At 47.1% G+C, this 26,724-nt stretch overlaps 1 protein-coding gene across 3 annotated transcripts in view; it reads left to right on the top strand.

The window, feature by feature from the left end:
• Positions 1–26,724, top strand: part of LOC142571305 (retinol dehydrogenase 12-like) — a 170,381-nt gene that overhangs the window by 28,215 nt on the left and 115,442 nt on the right. The window lies entirely within an intron of this gene.

Raw genomic sequence — 26,724 nt, 5'->3', positions numbered from 1 at the left:
TTTTCCTGGACTGGTCCTTTTATTTGCATTTTCTTTCTTTCCTGTTTTCTTTATTTTGTCTGGTTTCATCGAATACTGGTTTTTATCAGGCTTTCTTGCTGTACTACTTTCTGGAAACCTTTATAAATCACTGCATTTTCACAATAAACTTTTTAATTAGAAGTTAGCATAACCTGTTCTTACTGCTTCACACTATACACTCTTGCAACATTGCCCGAATAAAAGATTTTATATCGTACACAGAAGCATCGTAAGGGCTGTTAAAGTGCGTTGCTGAAGTCTAAAAAAATAAAGAATAGCTTGGCTGCAAATGGCATAAGAGAACACATAGGACGAACATGAAAACCAAGATTATCTAGCAATAGAACGTTTCATGTACATGACGAGAAAATGCTGGCTGACAAGCAATAAAGCAAACATACATAAAAAGGAGAAGTAAGCACTAATGTGTGTTTCCTCACAGGAAATGCATTCATCTCTAATGGAGGACATGCTGACACAAGATTCGCCCTGTGTTCTTAGATCTAGTTTCCCTAATTTTTCTGGGCAGCTGATCACATCTGCACAGAATGCTAGCTTCTTAATTCCTCTACAATACACGCTCGAATGTCGAGACGTCGGAGCATGCATTGTAGAGGAAGAAGCTAGCATTCTCTGCAGATCGGCTGCCTAGAAAAATTATGGAAGCTGTAGGTCTAAAAACACTGCGAGAAGCTTGTGTCAGTATGGCCTCTTTCACACTTTCAGAGATGGATGCGTTTCCTGTCGGGATCAGTACGGACACACATCAGTTTTTACTTCTCCTTTTTGTGCAACTTCGATTTATTGCTTGTCAACCAGCGTTTACTCGGCTTGTTCAACAAACTTTCATTCGTTAGTGTGGCTTGTGGTCATTTTGGTGTCTAGCAGAAAGGCGTTCATTCTTTTTGTGTTATTGTTTGTTAAGTACTGTATAAGGTTCTGCCCTTCTTTCTTTTGTAACTACTTTTTATTGTCCCTCACCTAATACTCCTAACTTGCAGCCTCCGAGGTATATAAATGAATAAACAAATAAAGAAACAGGCACATGTCATTCATTTCTTCTCTCATACACCTGTCACCATACCTCCCTCAACAAGCGTCACTGTGTTGATGTCTCGCTGTGCGCATACACACTAACTGCCGTTTGCATTTTGGTATAGCTTGTGAACAGTGTAGTGCATAAACATCACATGATATTAGGATTGTGAACTATGCGGTGCATAAATAAACCTTCCAAAAGTTTCCTTGTTGGATTGTTGAAAATAAGGACAACTGTATGTATGACAGTTACTTTAACAGCATTTAGCTGACCACTTGACAAAAACTTCCCTTCACATAGATTCCAACATCTACGCTAAATCTGCAGCTTTTTTGCTAGTTAATGTGGTCGTTACTCTTTGGCCAAACCTTGTAGATTTGAAAACAAAGTTCAATAAATGGCTTTGTTGCAACATATTTACGAAAATGCGTACATCACTGCTATGGCAGCGTCAGAACTTGATACAAACACGCACACTATAGGATGCGGACAAAGGCTTAGGACAAACACCAGAGTGTTTGGATCCTGAAACTTATAGAAGTGAGCAGTTTCATTCAATGGTTGTTAGTGAGAGGGAGAAAGAAAACTTCATTGTGATCATGGAACAAAATCACATTGATAAGCTTAGAGATACAGTCATTGCTTAAGTGTTTCGAAACGATTAATCATAGTTTGCCATCGACACTGAAGCAGCCTTTCGACAGCAAGAAAAGGAATCAGTTTTTACAGCATTGAGCATTGAATTGCGGGCAATTCAAGCCGGCATAAAGCTCTGCAAATATAATCTGTCTAGGAATACCACATTGGAATAAACATTGAGGCCTTCATTTGTACTTTGGTTGAGCAGTCTAGTTTAAGATGGCTCCCTTTAGCATGTCGTAACAATGTTGATCTAATACAGGTTAAATGCTTGACTAGCTTAAGAAATCTCGATGAGTGCTATAAATAACAGTGAAGGAACTATAATATCTAATAACATCAATAATATAACAATAATAATATTTATTTCCACAAAAACAGGCTAACCGTGAGCGGCGTGCGAGGTTGAGCAGAAAGGTGAAAACCCTTACGGCAAATGGACCTGCCGTGGGCCTACGTTCCTGCATTATGCACAGCACGTATTGATATGGTCTTTTTTTTTAAAGGTTCACAGTATACTAACAGCACAAACCACAGGACAACAAAGTAAACGACAGGCGTCTCTTTGAGAATGTTGTAATGCCACTACAGGTTTCTACGCAAGGGGCGGTAACTGCTAAAAAAAATTTTATGTGTCGGCTTTTGCGCCTTTAAAGATATGCAGAAAGGACTCCTATATATAATCACAGCACGCGCAACGCGATGACGAAGCAGGCTCGCGCTAAAGTTGATGTCACAACACAATTTTAATTCCACGTTCAGTAATCACACACAGATTATTTGCGGCTTCGTTCAAGGGCAGACGTGGGTTTTCGGGTTAGCGCTTGTTGTTGCGTTTGGTACAAGAATATGGCGAGGAGTAGAAACCACTTATGTGCAATTACGAGCAATATACACAAATCATTTGTCTAGAAACTTACTTTGAGCATGGGTAGCGCGAGGATCTTGCTGGGCTTACACGACGACAGCCGAGTTCCGAATACGGCGTATGCGGTGAGCAGGGGCGTAGCCAGGGGGGAGGGGGCTTACGGTTCTTCAGAACCCCCCCCCCCCCCCGAAATTCCTTCGTGCTGTCCACGCACCACCGACCAAAGCAACCCCCGGCGTCGGAAATTATTCTGGATTTTGTCTAGAATGGGTGGTCTTTTTCACGCCAGAAGACACTTCACCGCGAACATTGCGAACTCGGGCTGGATTTTGCAGCAACGCCCATGTACCGGGAGTCACATAACACAAGCAGCTCCATCCGAGCACAAAGTTTCAAGGGCGTTTTGATGGCGAGCGGGCTCGCCGCGGCACCTCGCGGAGGCCGCGGAATCTACGGAGCGCATGGATGTCAATTCCGAAACTTTATGGGAATAAATCTCATAAACGTTTGATGTGAAAGGTGCACTGACAGTTCCAAAGCTATGCTTTAAATTTTCAATAGCGGAACTTTGTGGGTTTAATGCTGTTATAAATATTTAACGCCAAAGGTGCATTAACTTTTCTAAAGTCTTACATCGGAACATATACGAGACAAGCCAAATCAACACATTATCAGATAAGTTGACAAAGCACGCAGCGAGGTCCGATGAGACGAAGCGTTGTGGTGGGTCATTTGTGCCGTCATGTCACAAAAACATACCAACATTTTTTTTTCACCTACGCCAAAGCATCCATGTGAAGACACTAAAGCCAGCCAAGATAACTACGTTCTTATTTATTTTATCTGCTTTGACTTTTATTCGCGCGGACACATTGAGCCTCTTCAGTTTTTTTTTTTTGTTCTCGTTACCCTACCTGCGGGCTGCCAGAGCCAATCAGAGCGCATACGTTTTTTTCGTGTTGCCCCGACCACCGTGCGGCGCACTTCGCTGTGCGTTCGGTTTGCTCTGGCCGAGTGGATTTTTACCTGGCTGAGTTTTGGACACTTTCTGGCGAGCAGATGACAAAAAGAAACAATGGTCGCTTGCCGCCATCACTGTGCGGCCTCGACGGATTGCACCGCGTTCGCTTGAGCGCAACCTCTCCGCAAAGTCTTCACGGCGTAGAATACCGAGCTACTAGTATGCGTATGCTTCTCGGTGGACCAAGCGTCTCACGTTTTCTTCGATATTCCTTCAGTAGCCGCATTAGGTGCCCAAAGTAGGCATTCGATTGCAGCCCAACATACTTTACTTTGCGTTTCTTCATTTCGGTGCCCCCGCCCCACAAAAGGGGAAAAAAATACATTGTTACGGCGCAGTGAATTGTCGCACGGTGAAAGTTCGATTTCGTTACTTCTTTTGCGGAAAGTAATGGGCCACGGGACGCTTCAGTTGCGGGATACTCTTATTGTATTAATGCGATAGCAACTATATGGACACGCCAGGCACATCCCTGCTGTCGCCATCGCCCTCATGCTTCGCATAAAGTCCAAAGGCGATAACATCGTGACCGAGCGCCGCATTCTGTATGTGCGAGTGAAAGCGTGGGGGTAGGGTGTTGAATGGGTGAGCCGACGAGGGTGACTCAGTCTTGTGTGCGCAAAGGAGAAAAGCGGGGAGCAAGTGATTCGCGCGATACATCGGGGGGAGTGTATGGAATGGGGGCGGCATCTAGTTTTCTGTGAATCTATGATTGCGCAACATGTTTATTTGCCTTGTTTGAGGCATTATATACAATGCTCAGATCGGTAGATATATTGGATACTTATAATTTAAATATCTTGTTGCGAGGTTTTGTGTATACGTGCAATGAACTTTGTTTGCACTGACACTTTCTTGCCCTTTATCAAGCTGTATTTTCGCATTTGTATACCCCCTTGTATATTCGCATTTCTAATGTACGAGGGTGAGTCACATGAAAGTGAGTCAAGCCATCCGCGCAATAATGGTTCGGTTCATTATCTGCGAGGCATGCGCATAGCACACAGGCATCTCTCATTTACAAAAGTGGTACTCAGGTGTGAGGATATATGCGCTATAATGCTCTCATACACTGGGTTGAACATGGTTTCGTGACATAAACGACACTCCAAAAGTTTAACAGCGTGGTGCCGTCAAGTTTTTGACAGCTGACGGTATTTCCCAAAAAGAAATTAGTCGCCGTATGGCTGCCGTGTACGTTGATCATTGCATTTAAATGGCCACTGTCAAGCATTGGAGAAAACGGTTCAAAGAAGGACATGAAAGTTGCAAAGACGATCCAAGACCGGGCCAAAGCCATCGTGCAATCACCCCCAACAAAATTGCAAAGTTCGATGATCGGAGGGGACAAGAACGGAGAATAAGCATCGATGAACTTGCACAGCGTGTGAACATCAGTCACGGTTTGGTTCATGCCATAATTCATGAACATCTGGGTTATCGGCTCTTGTGTGCGCATGAATTCCCAAGATTTTGAACCATGCATTGCCAGAAGGCGGAGAAGTTCGGCGTTGCCTTGACTCATCTGATCCGGTATCACAACGAGGGTGACGACTTCTCTGCAATTGTGATCGGGGACAAACCATGGTGCCACTACTACGAGCCTGACACACGAGGGCAAAGCTTAGAATGGAAAAATTCGAATTCACCATGCGCAAAGAAAGCAAAGGCCGCATTTCCGCCGGAAAGGTGTTGTTGCCTTTTTTCTTCTTCGATCATCAGGCGCCATTACTGATAGAATTTGCTTGGCTATGGTGTTGGGCTGCTGAGCACGAGGTCGCGGGATCGAATCCCGGCCACGGCGGCCGCATTTCGATGGGGGCGAAATGCGAAAACACCCGTGTGCTTAGATTTAGGTGCACGTTAAAGAACCCCAGGTGGTCAAAATTTCCGGAGTCCTCCACTACGGCGTGCCTCATAATCAGAAAGTGGTTTTGGCACGTAAAACCCCAAATATTATTATTGATAGAATTTGCTAAATCTTGAGAGACTATCAATTGTTTAAACGCCGGAACGGCTGCTTTTCGCAATCAAGAACAAACGACGTGGAAAATTGAGTAATGGAGTCATCTTGCTCCACGACAATGCCCGTCCCCACGTCGCTGATGTGGTTAATGCAAAACTGGTAAAGTTCGAGTGGGAAACGCTGGAACATCCGCCATGCAGCTCAGACTTGTCGCCTTGCGACTTCCAAATGTTAGGCAATTTAAGAAAACAGCTCAAAGGAACCAGATTCGTGTGGGACGATGACGTGAAAGAGGCAATTGGAGACTTTTTGAAGCCGCAACTCAAGCAGTTTTATGAGACGGGAATCAGACGACTCGTTATTCAATGGGACAAACGTCTAAATTCTCATGGAGACGACATTTAAATAAAGTGCCCCGTTTGTCATATATTCGCATTGGCTCATTTTCATTTGACTCGCCCTCGTACATTTTGCAGAACGACTTTTTATACGTGCTCTATGTTGCGACTATAATTTCGGTGCAATTATTCACGATACACGACCGGTGACAGCTGCTCCTGCGCAATACATTGGAACAGATGAGAGCGTCATTGAGATTTTTCACTGGCCGTTGCATATGTGCAAGAATGAAACACGGTTCTTGAATGACAAAGTTTCATTAACATATTTCTCCTCAACTTGTTCATTTCATGCCTTTTACATTTTTCATATCAACGGCATGCACTTCTTTGCTGGCTTCGAATTGATATAGTTCTAAAGTTCGTGTGATGTTTTCGGTCACTATCCGCCTGGGTTCGGGAACAAAGGAGGGCTCGAGGCACCCTGCGTTAGACATACGCTCCGTAGCGTGGTGGTGACGAACGATGACTGACCGCCGAGCAGCAGTGCTCGTCGGTGTTTATTGCGGTGCGATGACCAATGTTGCCTGCCAAGACTGGCAGGCCACCAAGCCTGGCGTGCCAACGAAGATTATGCCCGAGGGGGCGTCGCATGCTTGCTACATTTCCTTTACTTATTAGAAAGACGAAAACATGGAAGCATTGATATCAGTTATCTTGGGCAAAATGTTTGGCACATACGAATATATTATTTTATGAAAAAATACACTTTACTTGTTTTGACAGTGCGTAGTGTTCAAGAATTCATTTGCAACATCTTTGGCCATGACAATGCAATTATAATTCATGTATTTGATCCCTCGGCAATTTGTTTAAGAGGAAACTTTAGCTCGGGCCCAACTTAAACACGGCCTATTCAAATACATGTAAAACGCAAAAACGCTTTTCTGAGATAACTCCTGGATCGCTTTTAATAAAATTTGTTGCATTTGAGAGAGAAAGTGAAATTCTAGTGCCTGTTGGAAGCGGAATTTCAGTTTAGGGCGTGAATATTGTTTAAGATATCTCGAAAGATTGAAAAATTCGAAAAATATAGAAGCACAACGCTTTTAACCTAATAGCTCTGCATCAAGAACAGATATCGTGGTTCTGTAAACAACACCTATTATGACGGTCAAAGCGGACAAATTTGGTGAATTGGTTACGTTGTGTAAAAGGGTTCTGCACAAGCCGTATTTCCATAATACTATTTTTTTAGATTCATGTGTAACATATCAATTTTTTTCGCTGTAGATGTACTATTAGATGCAACTCACAGAATTATGACATCATTTTTCATCGTTGAGTTACAGAGTTATAAACTTGATAGTTTCGATTTCTGAAATTTTGCGATTTAGGCCAATTTCTGGTAAATAATTCACAATGTAAATGAAAAATTTGAAACCTGTAGTCAATAGAATGTACGTTTTCTTTTAAATGCAACAAACCTCGTCAAAGTTGGTGCAGCGGTTCCCGAGAAAACAAATGCCCCTTCTATATGTATTTAGATCGAAGCACCCGAGCTAAAGCTTCCTCTTAAGGAGGAGGCTGAGCTGCAACGTGAGCCATCCCCCCCCCCCCCCTCGAACGGAATTGCTGGCTACGCCAATGGCGGTGAGGGTAGCTGTATAACTTGTTGATAAGTCATCTTGTAGGTTGTTTGACGTAGTAGTTCTACGGAAACGCGCAAGGTGGGGAGAAGTAATGAATGAAGGGAAAATCAGACATCCACCCGTTCGTAGCAATTGCTACAAAGGAAACCCATACGGGTTCCTCGAAATAAAAGCCTCATAGTTGAAGCAAAATTCGTCGTGGTCTCTGACTCGAACCCGGGACCACCGCCTTTCCGGGGCAGCCGCTCTACCATCTGAGCTAACCAGGCGGCTAGCAGATGGCAGGGCGAAGTCGAATTTGTCGACAACACGAAGCAAAGCCAAGAGTTTGACGTAGTAGTTCTGCGGAAACCCGCAAGGTGGAGAGAAGTAATGAATAAAGGGAAAATCAGACATCCATCTGTTCGTAGCAATTGCTACAAAGGAAATCCCATGCGGTTTCCTCGAAATAAAAGCCTCATAGTTGAAGAAAAATTCGTCCTGGTCTGGGACTCGAACCCGGGACCACCGCCTTTCCGGGGCAGCCGCTCTACCATCTGAGCTAACCAGGCGGCTAGCAGATGGCAGGGCGAAGTCGAATTTGTCGACAACACGAAGCAAAGGCAAGAGGCAAGAGTGAATAAAGGGAAAATCAGACAATCAGGAAAATCCTTTGTAGCAATTGCTACGAACGGGTGGATGTCTGATTTTCCCTTTATTCATTACTTCTCTCCACCTTGCGGGTTTCCGCAGAACTACTACGTCAAACTCTTGCCTTTGCTTCGTGTTGTCGACAAATTCGACTTCGCCCTGCCATCTGCTAGCCGCCTGGTTAGCTCAGATGGTAGAGCGGCTGCCCCGGAAAGGCGGTGGTCCCGGGTTCGAGTCAGAGACCACGACGAATTTTGCTTCAACTATGAGGCTTTTATTTCGAGGAACCCGTATAGGTTTCCTTTGTAGCAATTGCTACGAACGGTTGGATGTCTAATTTTCCCTTTATTCATCACTTGTAGGTTGTTGTAGCGCAGAATGAATGACATGGACGACAGATGAGACAGCGCACAGCGCTGAGCGACCAGCTGCCAACAGCTGCTTTTTACGTGCGCCGTGTGACATCGCACCGAACTTCAGAAACCGCTATTGCGCACTCCAAAACAAATCTAAACTTCATTCATTCAAGTAATTTTATTGATTGCCTTGCGATTTGGTGGTGGAGTTGTTGGCCCTTGGCGGCTTCCTCGGCTCACTGGACGGCCGAGAGTTGGTGCTGCAGGTCCGAGCTGAGCAACGCAAACTCCCAGCCCGCGTGGAGGCTGTAGCTGTTTGATGCTACATCACCGTTATCCTGTATTATAGCCGTACATTCCCATAGGATATGCTCCAAGGTGGCTCTAGAGTCGAAATGTCTGCACTTGTCAGTCGTGTATAAATCTGCAAGTGTATATTAGGTGCATGATAGCTGGACTCGAATAGGATCTGGTCTGTAACTTCCGCCATTCCACAGATTGACTTTTGCTTAATTTTAGGTGCGGAAGCGGGAATTCGCGCCTCTGCAGTCTAGCGTGTTGTATAATTTCGTGAAATCTGGTCATTCGACCTTCCCACTCATCGGTAGTAGGTGAGGCGAGGCAAACCGAGGCTTGTTCCGTAAGCTCTCGAGCCACGCGGTGCGCCGCCTCATTGCTACCGTCTGGTAGCGTGTGAGCGGGTGTCTAGATGAGATCGACACTTTTGTCGTGATCTTGAATAGTAGCGCGTAGGGATACAGACAGCGAATAGAAGCAGACAGTGATTCTAGTCTGTGACACAGGCAGTATCTGTCCATGTCACTTCGCACTACTATTCAAGATCATGTTACCGTACCAACTGGCCCAACTTTCCATCCTTTTGCATTTACCGATTGACGCCATGTTGGGTATGATACCTTACACATAGGCGATCCAATATTTGCCTACCTGTTTTACTTTTTGACAGGCGTTCGTATTGTGCTATTCGTTGTGCCTCAATTAGCTCATCCAGTGGATTGTGGAGACCTAGCTGCAGTATAGTCTATCGTTGCTGGTGGGGATGAAGAGTCCGATTGCTTGCTTGTAGATTTTTCAGATTAAGCAGTCTAATTTGTATTTTTCTGACGAGTACCATCGTAGGTACGATGTCACGTATATTATTCTGCTTATTACGAACGCTTGGACTAGTCTAAGCAGATTGCCTTCTTTCACTCTCTGTGTTTATTGGCTATTCGTTTAAGTAGCCGCATTATTTGAGATTTTATATTGCCAGTTTGCGTATGGTCTCTCCATAGTAGCCGTTACTTTCAATGATGAGTCCCAATACTCTGATCTTGTCAACTTTGGGTATGGGCGTACCATCTGCCGTAGTTAGGTGAATTTGCGGATTGTTTCGTTCCTCGTAGTTGCATGGTTTTCGGCCACTTCGCGATGGTACACAAATGAGGAGCTCAGATTTCTCTGCCGAGCACGCCAGTTCGGTTCCTGCTAGGTATTGTTCAACTGCTTCCATTGCACGTTGTAATGTGTTTTCAACGTGTCCATCGTTGCCATCGCTCACCGAGAGGGTGATATCGTCAGCGTAGAGGGTATTATTGAGGCCATCGGTTTCCTCTAGCTTTGCTGGTAATCCGATAAGAGCCTGGTTAAACAGCATCGGTGATACTACTGAACATTGGGGCGTACCTGCACTTCCGATCTCTAGTTCTTCGAAGTTAAGGACTCCTACCTTAATATGTGCCTTCTGTTAGTAAGGAAGTCTCGTATATAACTGTATACTCGCTGGCCTAGGCCTAGTTCATTTATTCTGCTTAGTATTGTTTCGTGGGTAACACTGTGAAAAGCTTTCTTTAGGTCCAATCCTAGGATAGCTTTGGCGTTCCGACTTGTGTTATTTATAACTTTATGCTTACGTAGAGGGGGGGGGGGAGCATTGCATCCTGTGTAGACAAATTTCTCCGGAAGCCCAACATTGTAGCGGGCCAGAACGTCGTTATCTTCGAGATAGTTGGTCAGTCTCGTTAGGACAATGTCCATGAGTTTGCCCACACAAAACGTCACTGAAATTCATCTCAGCTTCTCCAAATGAAGCCGCTTGCCTGGTTTAGGTATTAGAATAATCTGGGCCGTTTTCCATTGTTTTAGTATCATACCGGATGGCAAGCATTTGTTTATATACTTGGTAAATCGTTCTATTTTTACTTACAGTACGCCCTGCAGCGCCGAAGCGCTATAGCAGGGGAGTGGGCACAACATAAAGTGACTAGCACGATAATATAGTCACACAAAAGGGAAGTATGACAAAGGAGCAATGCATCAAGATCGAGAAAAGGAAATCTACATGTACATAAAAAAGGTACGTGAAAGTACATGAAAAAATTGCAACAAAGTACATGAATAACAGTACAAGAGAAAAAAGTACATTCAGCCTGCAGCCATTGGTTCGGAAGAAGATTACAATCACAAATCATTGATTAGTCTTAAAAATAGACCCAAAGGAGCACTCACAACTTCAACTGACTACTTATTCCATTCAGAAATACTGCGGGCAAAAACAAAAAAAACTTCATATAGCTCGTCTTGCAGGAAATTTTAAGGAATTTGAAACTGTGGTCTCTTCTGTATAAGATATAGTGGGGTGCTTTAAGGTATTTTAGCTTGTCAATGCCTGTCGCATAAGTGTATATTGCGTACAGATGTTTCAGCCGGTGCTTCTGGCGTCTTCTCTGTAGCGGTTCTAGTCCGATGTGCTTCTTTATTGCTGTTATACTGGCGAGTCTGGAGTACTTCCTTGATATAAACCTGGCAGCATGGTTTTGTATGCACTCTAATTTATCATTCAGGTACCGCTGGTGGGGATCCCACAAGGCGGTGGCATATTCTAATTGCGGCCTTACCAGCGACTTATACGCTATTGTTATAAAATCTGAGGGGCAGTTCTAAGGATTCGTATAAGTAGGCTAAGCATTTTCCCGGATTCTTTTGACGGTCATATCAATATGGCTGGAAAAGGAGAGATCAGCAGTTAAATGAACACCTATATATTTAACTTCGCTAACCTTCCTGAGTATGGAATCTCCCAATTTGTAAGTAGGTTCATTAGTGATTTTAGATTTAGTGAATGTTACCTGGTAACGTTTATCTGTATTCAGGCTAAGTTCCCAGTTTTGTCCCCAGGAGGCTACGCTTTTGAGGTCCTGCTGGAGTGCGTCTATATCATGTTGATTGCGAATGGACCTGTAAACAACGCAGTCATCTGCAAAAAGTCTAATTTGTGAGGAAATGTATGAAGCGATGTCATTGATGTAAATTAAGAACAGCAGCGGCCCCAGCACCGAGCCTTGCGGCACTCCAGAAGTGACTGGGACAAAACTAGAATTCTTGCCTCCTATAACTATGCATTGTATTCTACCGTTCAGGTAATCTTCAATAAGTTTCATGACTTTCGCATCCAAATTAAGAGTGCTCATTTTATGTATTAACAGGTCATGCGATACGGAATCAAAGGCTTTGCGATAATCGAGAAAAACTGCATCTGTACGCATTCTTTTTGCAGTAGTACCTGCAAGCTCATGAAATAGTTCTATCAGCTGAGTGGGGCAGCTCACGCCTTTGCGAAAACCGTGCTGATTTGGAAAGAAAAAATTGCCTCCTTCTAAGTGCCTTATTATATTGCTATAAAGAATGTGCTCAAAAACTTTACAAATTTTGGAACAAAGTGAAATTGGCTTATAGTTTGATACGGAGGACTTGGAACCGCTTTTAAACACTAAAACTACTATAGGGAGCACGCCACTTTCGAGGGTTTTGCAGAATATTATTTTTAAGTATTGAGATATAATCAAAGAACAGGCTTTGAGTATCCTCGGAGAGATTTGTCTGGTCCAATTGCTTTGGAGACAGTTCCTGATACCCTCCAATGTAATCAGCAAAATGAGAACAAGGTGAAAGCAGGAGCCAACGTTTCTACAAGTGGACTTGTCTTCTTCAAGGCCTTGAAGAAGACAAATCCACTTGCCGAAACGTTGGCTCCTGCTTTCACCTTGTTCTCGTTTTGCTCATCGTCTTGAATTTCCATCTCCCGCATTCCCCGTGTTTTCCCTGGACCCCAAATGTAATAGTAATTGGAGGCATTACGTTTGGCACACTGTAAGCAGTGTTGAGAAAGTATTCCTATGTTTCGTTTTTGGAAACACTGATTTAAAGTAATTGTTAAAACAGTCCGCTTTAGCGTTTCTTTGACATATCTCGATTCCGTTGTGAAGAATACTTGGAATACCTGTACTCTAGAGAGGTATCATCGAGATTTCGGATCGATTTGTTTGTTATTCCGTCTAGTCCCGGCGCGGATGTAGTGTTAAACTTTTGCAGAGCTGCTCTCAATTCTGCTTCGCTAATCTCTTCTTCTAATTGTCTGTTTTTGGTGCCTGTGTAATCTGGGTGAATTGTTGGCTTAGCCCGAGATAAATATTCTGCGGCTATCTCATCGATAAAGGCTGCTTCAGTTTTGTCATATGCATTTAAGATTTCGTTCATCTTTTGTCTGTTCGTGGCTTAACTTTCCTCAGGATTCAAAACGTGCCTGAGGGAGTTCCACGTTCTGGACAATCCTAATTGATTATCGACTGCGTCGGAGCGTCCTGTTGTGTCTCTGCGTTTTCCATTTCCTCAAGAGACCTTTTTCAGCTTCCTACATATGTAGTGGTTTACTGTCTACCTGTTTCATTTGCGCGTCCTGGGGGATTACTTGTGTGGCTGAGTTACCATCCTGATTACGCTGCGTGCTCCATCCCACGATGTCTGTGATAGTATTATCCTTTCTCTTGCGAATTTGAGTTTGTTGCAGTTGACAGTTTTGAGTTGTTTGCCCTTAGATTTGCGTGGCCCTTCTTTAACAGTGACTTCGAGGATGTTCTCATCGCTGCCTAGATCCTGTTGGGTGTTAATTCATTTCGCATCCCTGATGTTCTTCGTAAAGGTGAGATCTGGCGTAGTGTTCACACTAACACTAGGACCCCGCCTCGTAGGTGTTGACAGGTCTGTGATGAGGGTAAGGGCCTCTTGTTGTGCGTCTAGCCATATGTGTCTACCTTTGGGGTTTTCAAATTTGTATCGCCATGCCGTGTGTTGAACATCGAAATCGGAAATTGGGACGTTTGTTTCTTGGGTTGCTATGAACATTATGGAGAAATAGACTGTTTTTTCTGGTAGGTATTAACTCGATTAATATATTGTCTACATCCGCAATGCCTGTATCATGCTGAACGACCGTGTAGGCACGTTTGACTAGAGTGCTGACAGCTCTCGTCTCCCCGTCAGCACTACAGAATGCTCTATACCCAGATAATTTGGTCTTACAGTGCGGCTCCTGTAGCATTATGACATCAGGATGTTCCTTATTAATTCGGTGTTGATGTAAGTTGGCTCTTTTTCTACTGTATCCGCGACAATTCCATTGCCAAATAGTATAATGGTCGTGTCGATCCATGGGGGAGTTACAGTTTTACGGTTCCCTCCACCGTAAGTGTCGAGGGATTATTATATGGTATATTGATTGTTTTGATGGGGCTGCCTCCACTGGTTTGTGGTCTCCACGTCTTCATACGAGATTAAATATCGGCAAATTTTGTAGCGATAGTGTTAATTTGTTGTATTTGCGTCATAATAGCCTGTGTAACTTGCTGGGTAATTTGCGTGCCTAGGTCTTTAAGGGGCGTATTTGTGATGTCTAGTTTGTTTTATAGAATGTCAATTTTGCTTTCGAGTTCATTCTGTACTTTTTCAAGAGGTTCACCGGACTTGGTCTTTTTAACTGTGATCGTCTCGTTATCATCCGTGGCTTTGCGTTTGGCTGGCGTGTTAGTCTCTTCTTCCATATCGGCCTCTTTTCCCTCAATACTATCTAGTGTGATACCCCGCCCGTTTTTAAGAGTGATGTTTTTTTCCGCAGTCTACTGCTTTCTTCTTCTAGAGCGAGAATCCGCGGATGATGTTCTAGCATCATTTGTTTCATCTTTGTTAGTTTCTTTAGCTTTCCATTTCTAATGTTATGTGCAGCCTCTGCCTCCCGGAAGCTACGTCAGCCCAGCTCACCTGTGATGAGGGTTCGCTGGTGTGATCGCCGGTAGTGCCCTTGCTGTTGCCAATGGCCTGGGGTGGCTTGATTGGGTTGTCACTGCGGGGTCGGGAGCTTTACCTTGATCGGAAAACTTCAAAGCGTTTTTAAATTACAAAAGACACCTACTATTTGCTCCTAATAAAGACAGGTCAATAGTATTACAACGTGCATGTTAACGCGACAGCGTTAAGGAGCTCGTGTCCCAGAAAAGCCGGTGTCGTCGGCGGCGTTGGCCGTGAGCGATAAATCCCGGGAGGCACTTCATGAATAAGAAACAACTTCAAGATGGGCTGGGTGGGAATCGAACCAGGGTCTCCGGAGTGTGAGACGGAGACGCTGCCACTCAGCCACGAGTTCGACGCTTCAAAGCGGTACAAAAACGCGTCTAGTGAATGCGGTGTTGCCTTAGAAACGAGCCGTAGAAAGTAACACTGCGGTGTATATCGGTAATTATGACCATGTAACTTACAGAAGCCGCAGTTACACTAGTAGCGAAGGGCGTTTCCGCTACATTTCTTCTGCGCTTTCCGCACACGCAGAGCCATCTTGCGGCAAACACAGAAGACCCCCTCCTCTCAATGTACGGCGCTGCCTCGACAGGAGGCGCGCCACGCGCGCATTGGGGCTGTGCGGGGGCCGGTGCGAGGCGCGTCGCGTCTCGGACTCCCTCTCCCCTGACGACGCTTCGCCTTGCTCCCTCACGGGTTGCATAATCACGCGTCCTTCCTTTCTTTAGATCACTATGGACAAGAACGGCACCGAGAGCGGCGCTGCTGCGTGGGCGTTGAGAGCGCCGCATGCGGGGCAAAATACAACTAGCGGGTGGTACCCCTCTCCCATCTCTCGTTCGCGTCGCCTTGATTGCCTCTTGCACTGCGCGTGCTTGGGCACGTTTCGTGCTGCGCGCGGTGTTTGCCTACGTGTGTGCGCGTGGACATTTCATTCGAAGGGTGTTGTACAGTCTGTGTCATATTTAGGGGAAAACTCGGAGCGCATTGCATCGCGATGCGGCGAGCGCTTGAGTCAGGTGGCGGCAGCAGCTCGCGCAGGCGCTCGAGGGGCAGGATCTTGAACGGCGTCGTCTGCTACGGCGGCGCGCGCAGGCCGCATGGTCGGGAAATGTTCCACTGTCAGTTGCAGGGCGCCGATCTCATCGTTACTGAGTGAAATGAGCCGGTATTCTTTACTAAGCGTTGTGCGACGCCCACTGATACGCCTCGAAATTAAGTTCATCGCTGCAGGACAGTCATGGACGGCGTACTGATTCCACACATTCTTGACAGCCCGTTTCTGGAAGGCGACTATATATTGTAACGACGTGGGATCAACGAGTATGCGTAGCAGCACCGCCAAGAAACGCACTTTATCAGTCGTCCAAGGGAACAACAACAACGTCTTCTTCGTTTTCCCCCGCTTCACCTAAAAACCCGCGCTACTTCAGCGTCGTCCCCACTGGCGCATACCCGCTGAATTATCGTTCTGCCAAATATAGTTGCGTCATTTGCTCCCCCTTTAGAAAAGATCATCGTCCCGATGATAGAGGCTTGGAAAGCAGCGGTAAAGAACTGCGCAGTCTTGGCAGTCCTCATAGTACGGCTTCATACGCAGCACGTGAACGACCTCGGGTAAATGCCGTCGGCGCTTTGAACAGTGCGAGCTGTCTGGAACGACTTCGTAGTTGACGTCACTGATGCGTCGGAGAACTATGTAGGGCCCGAAGTATTTACGTAGGAGCTTTTCAGAGAGCCCACGCTGTCGAATAGGTGTCCAGACCCACACTTTGTCGCCGATGTTGTATGTTACGGCTTGGTGCCGAAGATTGTAGCGTCTGGCGTCAATGTCCTGCTGTTCGTGGATTCGCAGACGCGCAAGCTGCCTAGCTGCCTCTGCTCGGTGTGTTATCTCTTCAGCACCCGTCTCGTTGTCGTCAAATTCATGAGGGAGCATTGCGTCTAATGTAGTTGTAACCTCACGGCCGTATACGAGACTGAAGGGCGTCTTGCGAGTGGTCTCTTGACGAGCGGTATTGTACGCGAAGGTGACATAAGGTAAAACCTCGTCCCAGTTCCTATGCTCTACATCTACGTACATGCTTATCATATCAGCCAATGTCCTATTGAGTCGTTCTGTCAGTCCGTTCGTTTGAGGGTGATACGCTGTTGTCTTCCGGTGGGCGGTACCACTTAGACGTAGAACAATATCTAAAAACTGGGCCATGAACGCAGTACCTCTGTCCGTGACGACTACTGCGGGAGCGCCATGCCTTAAAACGATGGATTCCAGAAAAAATCGTGCCGCTTCATCTGCTGTTGCCCGTTGCAGGGCACGTGACTCGGCATATCTAGTGAGATAATCCGTGGCAACGATTATCCACCTATTACCAGTAGTAGACGTTGGGAAGGGGCCCAGAAAGTCCATGCCTACTTGTGCAAATGGTGTGGCCGGTACGTCAACAGGGTGCAGTAAGCCGGCTGGTTTGACGGATGGCGGTTTACGACGTTGGCAATCCAGACATGTCTGAACGTAACGTTTAACGACCGCAGTAAGTCTCGGCCAGTAGTAATTCTGCCGAATCCGTGCCAATGTGCGAGTGTAGCCCAAGTGCCCAGCAGTCGGCTCGTTGTGGCAGGCGTGTAAGATTTCACGTCGAAGCGGTGATGGAACAACAAGTAAGTAGTTGCTGCCGCTAGGCGAGAAGTTCTTCTTGTAGAGGACGTTGCGACGCAAGCAGTATGATGCCACCCCTCTTGCAAAGAGCCTCGGCACGCGGTTGGTTCGTCCTTCGAGGTAATCAATAAGCGGCAGCAATTCAATGTCATCCCGTTGCTGGCGTGAAAGATCGGCAGTATCCACGAGTGCCAGAAAAACCGTGTCGTCATCGTCTTGTGCTGCCGGCTCAACAGGAGACCGAGAAAGGCAGTCGGCGTCTGCGTGCCGTTTTCCCGACTTGTATGTAACAACAAAGTCGAACTCTTGGAGTCGAAGACTCCAGCGTGCGAGCCGGCCGGAACGATCTTTCAAATTAATGAGCCAGCAGAGGGAATGGTGGTCACTAACGACGGTGAAAGACCGACCATACAAATACGGACGAAATTTCAGAACTGCCCATACCATTGCGAGGCATTCTTTTTCAGTGGTGGAGTAGTTAGCTTCGGCTCGGGATAGTGTCCTACTGGCGTAAGCAATCACCTTTTCGCTGTCGCCCTGCCATTGTACTAGCACCGCCCCTAGACCGACATTACTAGCGTCTGTATGCAATATCGTCGGGGCTTCCTCATCGAAGTGTGCTAATACCGGAGGCGATTGCATGCGTTGCCGGAGCTCGTGGAATGCCCGCTGCTGGTCTTCGCCCCAAGTAAAAGGCATATCTTCTCGGGTGAGCTGAGTTAACGGCCACGCGATACGCGAGAAATTCGCAATAAATCGCCGGTAATATGCACAGAGTCCAAGAAAACGTCGCACGGCTTTTTTGTCTGATGGAATCGGGAAATTAGCGACGGCGGCAATTTTATCCGGATCAGGTCGGACTCCTTGGCTACTGACGACGTGACCGAGGAATTGGAGCTCATGAAAACCAAAATGGCACTTCTCAGGCTTCAAAGTAAGACCGGCAGAGCGTATCGCTTCAAAAACAGTTTTCAGCCTTCGTAAGTGTTCGTCGAACGTTGCGGAAAAGGCAATCACGTCATCCAAGTACACCAGGCATGTTTGCCATTTGAGTCCGGAGAGCACAGTGTCCATTAGACGCTGAAATGTTGCTGGCGCCGAACACAAACCGAAAGGAAGTACCTGAAATTCATAAAGTCCGTCAGGCGTCACAAAGGCTGTTTTCTCACGGTCTCTCTCATCCACTTCGATCTGCCAATAACCGCTTTTCAAGTCCATTGAGGAAAAGTAGCACGAGTTTCGCAACCTATCCAAGGAATCATCAATACGCGGCAGTGGATAAACGTCCTTCTTTGTGACCTGATTGAGCTTCCGATAGTCGACGCAGAAGCGCAGGCTACCGTCCTTCTTCTTCACTAAAACTACAGGTGATGCCCACGGACTATTAGATGGTCGAATAACGCCATCTTCTAGCATCGTCTTCACTTGTTTTTGTATTGCTTCGCGTTCCTTTGGGGCCACACGATAAGGGTTTTGTCGGATGGGTCTGGCGTCGACATCAGTAATGATGCGGTGTTTCGTAAGTGGCGTTTGACCAACTCTTGACGCAGAGGAGAAACAGCCCTGGTACTGCTTGATGAGCTCAAGCAGACGGTTCCGCTCAACGGCCGTTAACGTCGGATTAACGTCTACAATAGGTGCAGCTGTGTGGATTGTAGAGGCCGACTCCTGCGCTAAGTGGCAGTCTTGTATTTCTGTCACTTCATCGAAATAGGCGACAGCAGTGCCTCTAACGATGTGTCGGCGCTCCCTACTAAAATTTGTCAGCAAGAGTTCGGCGCTTCCGTCGATTACATTGATAAGTGCTCTGGCAATGGACACACCGCAATTCAGTGCTAGCGCACTGATGTGTTCCGCTACTCCAGTCCCACTTTGCAGGCTGTCACAGCGCACCTGTACGAGGGAGCAACTCCGCGGCAAAAGTATGACGTCGTCCGCGGCAATACGTAAGCGAGGTTGTTGTGGCTTCTCATGGGTGACGTTATCCGAACTCGTGGCAAATGTGACGCTTCTGTCACGGATGTTAATCACGGCGCCGTACTCCCGTAGGAAATCCATGCCCAGTATAAGTTCTTTACAACACTCAGTAAGGATGACGAGGGTGACGACGAAGGTTGAACCGGCGATTAAGAGTCGGGCCGTGCATTTCCCGACAGGTGTCATCAACTGACCTCCGGCGGTTCTTATGTTGGGCCCGTGCCATGGTGTCTTCACCTTCCTCAGTTTGTCAGCGACCTGTAAGCTAAGGATTGAAAAATGCGAGCCAGTGTCAACCAGAGCGGCTATTTCGTGGCCGTCAATGCAAACGATGAGCTCGGCGCTGACGATGTCAGTTACGTCTTTCGTACTTCTATTCGTCGTATTCGTCGTTGTGCTGGGCGTCTTTTTCGTCAATGTAGTCTTCACGTCGTCGTTCGTCGATAACGGGGGATGTGGAGCAGTTAGAGTATTGGCAACCTCACCCCCGGAGGTCGCTGCGGCTAGTTTCCCCGTCGAGGGCTAGGCGATCTGCCCCTAGTGACGTCGGCAAAGCTGCGACGAGTCGGCGAATTGTAGCGCGCCGGAGATGGAGAAGGAGAACGTGGTCGGGGCGTCGTCGTATTTGGTGGCTGACTGTTCACAGGAGCGTCGTTGTAAGCGCGTCGACCGTCGTACGGAGAATAAGCATAGTTGGCAGGGAAGCTTGGTTGTTGAGCGGCGCGATAGTTGTTCCATTTGCGGCAAACTCTATAGACGTGTCCAGCTTCACCACAATGGTAGCACACTGGTCGACGGTCGACGGTGCGCCACAAATCGGTTTTCCGACGCTGGTAGTTCGGCTGTAACTCTCCATGGAGCCAAGGGGTGGCGTGCGCATGTCGAAAATACGGCGTTGTTTGTGCTGGCATGATCGGCGGGGTCGGTAGAGTCGACGAGGGTGACGATGTCGGCTCTAGTTGTGGCGTAGGTGGTGTTGTAGTTATGGGTGTCAACGGCGTTGAAGTTGCGTTGAGTGGCCGGCGAACAGCTTCCGCATAAGTGAGGCGCCGCGGAACGTTGCCACAGTCTGGTGCTGAAAAAGCTTGCCGGACTTCCTCCCGGACGACATCAGCAACAAAAGATAACGCTGGCGTCGGTTCCGTAGGCGCAACCACAAAGCCGAGCTGCCGAAGCTCTTCTCGCACCACTTCGCGGACAACTTCACGCAGAGACATGTCGTTACTCGCAGCCAGTACGCAAGTGTTCGCCGTCGAGTTGCCCATGTCATGCTGGCGGTATCGTTGATGCAGGGCCCGTTCAATGGCTGTAGCCTCTTTTGTGAACTGTGCCACTGTTGTCGGTGGATTTCTCACAAGGCCGGCAAACAGTTGTTCCTTCACTCCTCGCAGGAGATATCGCAGCTTTCTTTCCTCTGGCATGTCTGGGTCTGCCCTACGGAAAAGACGGGCCATGTCTTCCGAGAACATAGCAACACTCTCATTGGGCTTTTGAACGCGGATTTCAAGGAGACGCTGCGCGTTTTCCCTCCTGTCGATGCTTGAAAAGGTATCCAGCAGCTGTGCGCGGAAGTCGTCCCACGTGGCAAAGCTCCTCTCCCGGTTTACGTACCACGTACGAGCATTGTCCTTCAAATAGAAATAGACACTCGAGAGTTTGTCCGCCGAGCTGGTCTTATGGTTATACTGGGCGACGCGCTCGAACTGGTCGAGCCAATCTTGGACGTCTTCAAAGGCATCACCATGAAAGCTCTCCGGGACCATAGGATTCTGTAGTGTTACTTGCGATGGAGCTGCGGTGGCCATGTTATTTGTAGGAGGCAAACGATTTCTCGAAGTTTCTTGCAGGGGACTGGACTCGGGCGCTAAGCCTAGCAGGCGACGACTGAAGCGGTGGACCGGTGTTTCGATGCGCGATGGTGATTCCGGGCTCGCTCGTCGGCTCCGCGAAGGGGTGCCAAGCATGAAGAATACCCCGCACCTCCACCAGTGTAACGACGTGGGATCAACGAGTATGCGTAGCAGCACCGCCAAGAAACGCACTTTATCAGTCGTCCAAGGGAACAACAACGACGTCTTCTTCGTTTTCCCCCGCTTCACCTAAAAACCCGCGCTACTTCAGCGTCGTCCCCACTGGCGCATACCCGCTGAATTATCGTTCTGCCAAATATAGTTGCGTCAATATTCTAACGCGATAGGTCGCCGATCCACACTGTTCGTGTTGTGCAAGAACTGCTGGAAGAGCGCGCACTCACTCTCTTGGAGTGGCCGCCTCAATCCCTGGGCGCCAACATTATTTAAAATTTCTGGGGCTCATTGAAAGTATCGCTGGCGTACCATCCCCTCTGTCAGTCGCCCGAGGATAGGCTTCGATCCACCATTGTCGGCGACTGAGATGTGCTGCGAATGAACACATACCTGATCAAGTCATTCTACACTTCACTGCCTTCCAGGATCAGCGCTGTCATCGCTGCCGCTGGGGATATGACGAGATACTAACTGAAGTTCCGAGCGTGACGTGTCCAATTCCCCGCCGGCGGGCAGGGTCTGTCTGGTGTAGTGAATGATTGGGGAGAAAAATCACTTCCAGCTAATTGTCTTAACCTAAAACATTCATTTAATCGTATCCATTTGTTTCATCGTGTTCGACCCCCATATTTATCATTGTTGAGTGCTTTGTTTTCCTTTCGGGTCAAACAAAGACTGAGCACGTTGCGCGCACATCTTGTTGCGTCTTGTCGCTGCTTATTACGGTAGCACACACAGCGAAGAAATATACGTGCACGCGCTCAGTACCCCGGCCTTTCGAAAGAAGAAACGAAGCATGCTGTCAAAAGAAGTTTGTCGAAATCCATTATCGCCAATGAAGGCTCAGAGTTTGGCGACACACAACGTTTAGTAAAGAATATCAGCTCAGTTCCCGCAGTACCGATGAAATCGGTGCACTGCCCCTGACAGTAGCACGCTTCCCGACAATGCGGCCAGCGCGCGCCGCCGTAGCAGACGACGCAGATCACGACTCCGCCCCTCGAGCGTCTACGCCTGCTAGAGCTGCTGCGCCGCACGACTCTATTGCTTGTCGCATCGCGATGCAATACGTTCCGAGTTTTCCCCTAAGTGTGAAACAGACTGTACACGCTTTTATTTGCCTTTAAGAAGATCGGTACGCTTGACGATTATTTTTATGGCTGCAATGCGGCGAAAGGGCAGCGTCTCCTTAACCGTGTAAGTCACGCTGAGCAGGGAATTGGAAACGACACCATATGTGCCGCCGGAAAAATCGTCAGCACATACGATGCGGCACATACATACGGCACATATGAGCTAAAGTGATTTTTGCAGTTTCTCACAATACGTTTGCTACAAATCCGTGTTGTCTCTGATGGCGACAACGTACTTCCATCGACACTGGGCGCAAATAAACAAAGTATATCACAGCATAGCACAACTACGACATGCGTCCACAACTTTAACTAGTACGTCCCCTACAATATCTAATAGAGGCAGCAATGTCGACAGCTTGGCCATTTTTTAACGGTGCTCAAGAGATGGAAGTTGAAAGTATTAGTAATCATTCCTGCTTCAGCAATGCCGGCGCGACCAAGACGCGGTCGTGTATCGTCCAGTAACTCGATCGATCGGTGCAGTGGTAAAGCGGGAATGAACTCCGGTGATGTTCAATGCATCGTGCACATATTCAATTTCTCGGCACGCGTGAACTTCTGCCACTGCTAGCGCATACAACAGGAGTGGTTTCTATTATTGGGCAGCGCACACACGAACGAAACACGAGAAAGAAGACAGGACAAGCGCTCGTCGAACAACTTTATATAAATAAAAGGATTATGTACTGAGTAATTATTAAATTCATGTGGGTTACATATAAAAACCGTCATACACTCAGGAGTGATCAATGAACGAGCTCGCTTCGTTTGCCAGTTGTTTACTACGCTCGGCGCACCGCAGTAATCCATGTCTGTCGTCTACGTTTTTCGTACCATTTTTTTTGTGAATCGGCAGAATTTCATTGGTGGCATCAACCCTTTCGTGTTTACATTGCTGTCGTGACAGTTAACAACACAATAATAATTTCCGGTCATCCGAAGAGGCGCCGTCGCAAACAAGAGACGTTGCGCGCGCAGCGCGAACTGAACACGGGCGCGATCGTGAGGGGAAGCGGCGGCGGAAGCCTACACCCGTTCGAGATGAAATCGTTCCGCCAGGGGAGAAACGAGCGCTGGCGTCTAGGATGAAACTTGGCGTGCGGTCGTCCATCTGTCTATCTCTCTGCCCGTGCCGATCACGACGTTTGGCTGGCGTACGTCGTTTCCCCCACCGAGACACCGAGTTCTTTGGTTCGTTCCGCTTGCTCAGGCGCACGTTTCGTTGCCGCGCCGGACGCTGCGTTGCTCGACGCTCACCGCGTGATTGGTAGGTGAAAAGTCCGACGCGGGGGCGCCTCGTAAGTGATCGCTGCGCCGTAGCGCATTGTCTTACACCCCTTGGCGGGTCGACGGGAACGCTGTCGCGTTCCACTCTTGAAGACGAAGCTTAAGCGTCCTCCAATTTTTTTATTCATTACATTAAAGGAATTATGTGGCTTGTGCCACAAAACGTGGCAGCAAACAACCCTGGGCGTCGCACCAGTGACATTGTTGAAATCGCAATCACGTGAAATGGGCCCTCTAAAAATCGCAGTGCGACACGTGCGACCTGCACCGATTTTCGTCGCTCCAGTCGCAGCATGCGAAACAGCCAGAACAATGTCACCGGGAAGGCGCTTCCATTGTTCTGGTATCACTTGCAACAGTTGGTCAGAGGACACCAATTTCAAGGACATCTTCGAGAGGTTTACCTCTTCACGGTCCAAAATATATTCAATGTCACGTCAGCACCCTTCGCTCGCCATTGAAGTCGCATTGCCATTCAAAAGGCGTGCCTCGTCTTTGTAAGCAACCTGCATAACGACGAGAACACTTTGTTAGAGAGAATGCGATTACGTGGCTCGAGAACAAAACAGCTGTCATTTTGCGGGCGCCATGAGCTTGTGACGAAACAAAGGGAAAGAAACCCATAGGCAACACAATTAAGCCCTACGTCATGGTGATTTTGATGTCAACTTCATGTCAACGTTATGTCACGTGAAGTCTTTGCAAGCATGGGACAGCTTCTTCGTCATCGGGGTCTTTTTTTTTTTCTTTATTCTTTTCTTGGACCACTCTAAGCGCGTGACCGTGTGGGTAATGCGTTCTGAGGAAAGGCACACAGCACATACCGCGTCCTTCATTTGACACTGGTAGTAGAGCCGCTTACGAAAAGCACATTGCCTCTGTCATTTTCCTGAATGATCTTTTGTTCGACAATGTTATGACATACAGTCACGCCTTCGTTTCTGTCATTCTGTTACCTTAACTCAAGTACTTTTCGTTACTCTGTGGAGTAGGAGCTCGGAACTGCCACATCCAAGTATCGGAGGCTCATGTTACAAGCATAATTACGCGGTATACATATTGTAAAATGTCATAAAGTACTGCAAACTGCATAGTGCAAAGGCGGTGATGGTTATGAGAACAGCTCAAGGTTGGAGATGCGTGAGGGACGACTTCCTCCAAAAGGCAGCTGCGGAATACACAAACAGGTGTGCAGAATGTAAACGCCGCCATGTCAGAGGCGTGGAAGTACATAGCTGATGTGAATTGCAGAATCGGTTCTAATTTCCATATTTCTCTACAATAAAGTGTTCTAGTTCACTAGTTCTAGTTCACTTCAATGATGTTCTAGTTCAGTGAGCATGCAATGCATGCTCACTGACCTGGAGAGGCAAAGCAGAAGAGTGGGTCTAAAAATTATTCTGCAGAAAACTAATGTTTAACAGTCTCGGAAGAGAACAGCAATTTACAATAGGTAGCAAGGCACTGGAAGTGGTAAAGGAATACATCTGCTTAGGACAGGTAGTGACTGCGGATCCGGATCATGAGACTGAAATAATCAGAAGAATAAGAATGGGCTGGGGTGCGTTTGGCAGGCATTCTCAGATCATGAACAGCAGGTTGCTATTATCCCTCAAGAGAAAAGTGTATAATAGCTGTGTCTTACCAGTACTCACCAACGGGGCAGAAACCTGGAGGCTTACGAAAAGGGTTCTACTTAAATTGATAACGCAACGAGCTATGGAAAGAAGAATGATGGGTGTAACGTGAAGGGAAAAGAAAAGAGCAGATTGGGTGAGGGAACAAACGCGAGTTAATGACATCTTAGTTGAAATCAAGAAAAAGAAATGGGCATGCGCAGGACATGTAATGAGGAGGGAAGATAACCGATGGTCATTAAGGGTTACGGACTGGATTCCAAGGGAAGGGAAGCGTAGCAGGGGGCGGCAGAAAGTTAGGTGGGCGGATGAGATTAAGAAGTTTGCAGGGACGACATGGCCACAATTAGTACATGACCGGGGTTGTTGGAGAAGTATGGGAGAGGCCTTTGCCCTGCAAAGGGCGTAACCAGGCTGATGACGATGATGATGGTTCTAGTTCACATACAACTTGTCTGCCTATAACGTTCCGTATTTATTGCCTTCGCAGAGAGCAATTGTACCCAAGTGCAATGCGCGACGCAGCCGAGCTTGAAAGCTGAACTTGCTGTATATTACAGCAAAAGTGCTTATGGCTAGGGTTCCGTGCATTTTACGTGTCCGTCCACAAATCTGCGTGAGCAAAACTATCATCATCAGGAGCAATGGCTCGTGCCTCTGCTCGCTGTTCGTCGTCGTCTTCCGCCGCTGGCTCCGTTGCCGCTCATCATGCCAGCGTTCCCATACTGGCCCTCCCTCTGCGAACGCGCTGACGGCACTGGTACGGCACAGTAGGTGCGGTGATTTCGTTCTCAAATGCTGAATGCTCAAAGATGAATGCTCAAATAAAGAAATGAATGAATGAAATTATTTGCCTCAGTATATTGCGAAACGAAAACACGAATGTGTATAACGAATGTATAACCCGAATAAACGCGGATGTAAAAAAATAATTGTTTGTGCGTATCTTTCGTCTCGATGACCACCAATCAAAACAATAAATGTGTTCGTACCTTTGTTCAAAATTCTGTGTCACCTCTGAGTCGTGTGCTACACAGCTTCGTCGGTGACCCACCTTTACAAAGTTGAATGTCTCACGAATTTTTTTCTAGTTTTACTCCTTTCCAACATCTTTCTCGAGAGCAATCTTGTCATTTTTGAGATATTGCTTTATGAATGCTGCTAGAGCGTGGAAATTTCTCACGGTAAGGCTTTGTGACTTTAGGCGCGCCAGTTTTCTCTACGTGGTTATTCTGTTTTCTGCATATTACAATTATTATGTACTGCCTGAACAAGCTCCTTATCAAACCGCTTTGACAGGCATTCGCGCTTATACTGTGCGCAGTTATTCACGCGTTGCCGATAC

Source organism: Dermacentor variabilis, chromosome 2, assembly GCF_050947875.1.
Source record: "Dermacentor variabilis isolate Ectoservices chromosome 2, ASM5094787v1, whole genome shotgun sequence".
Lineage (NCBI taxonomy): Eukaryota > Metazoa > Arthropoda > Arachnida > Ixodida > Ixodidae > Dermacentor > Dermacentor variabilis.
This window is presented reverse-complemented; position numbering and strand designations above follow the sequence as displayed.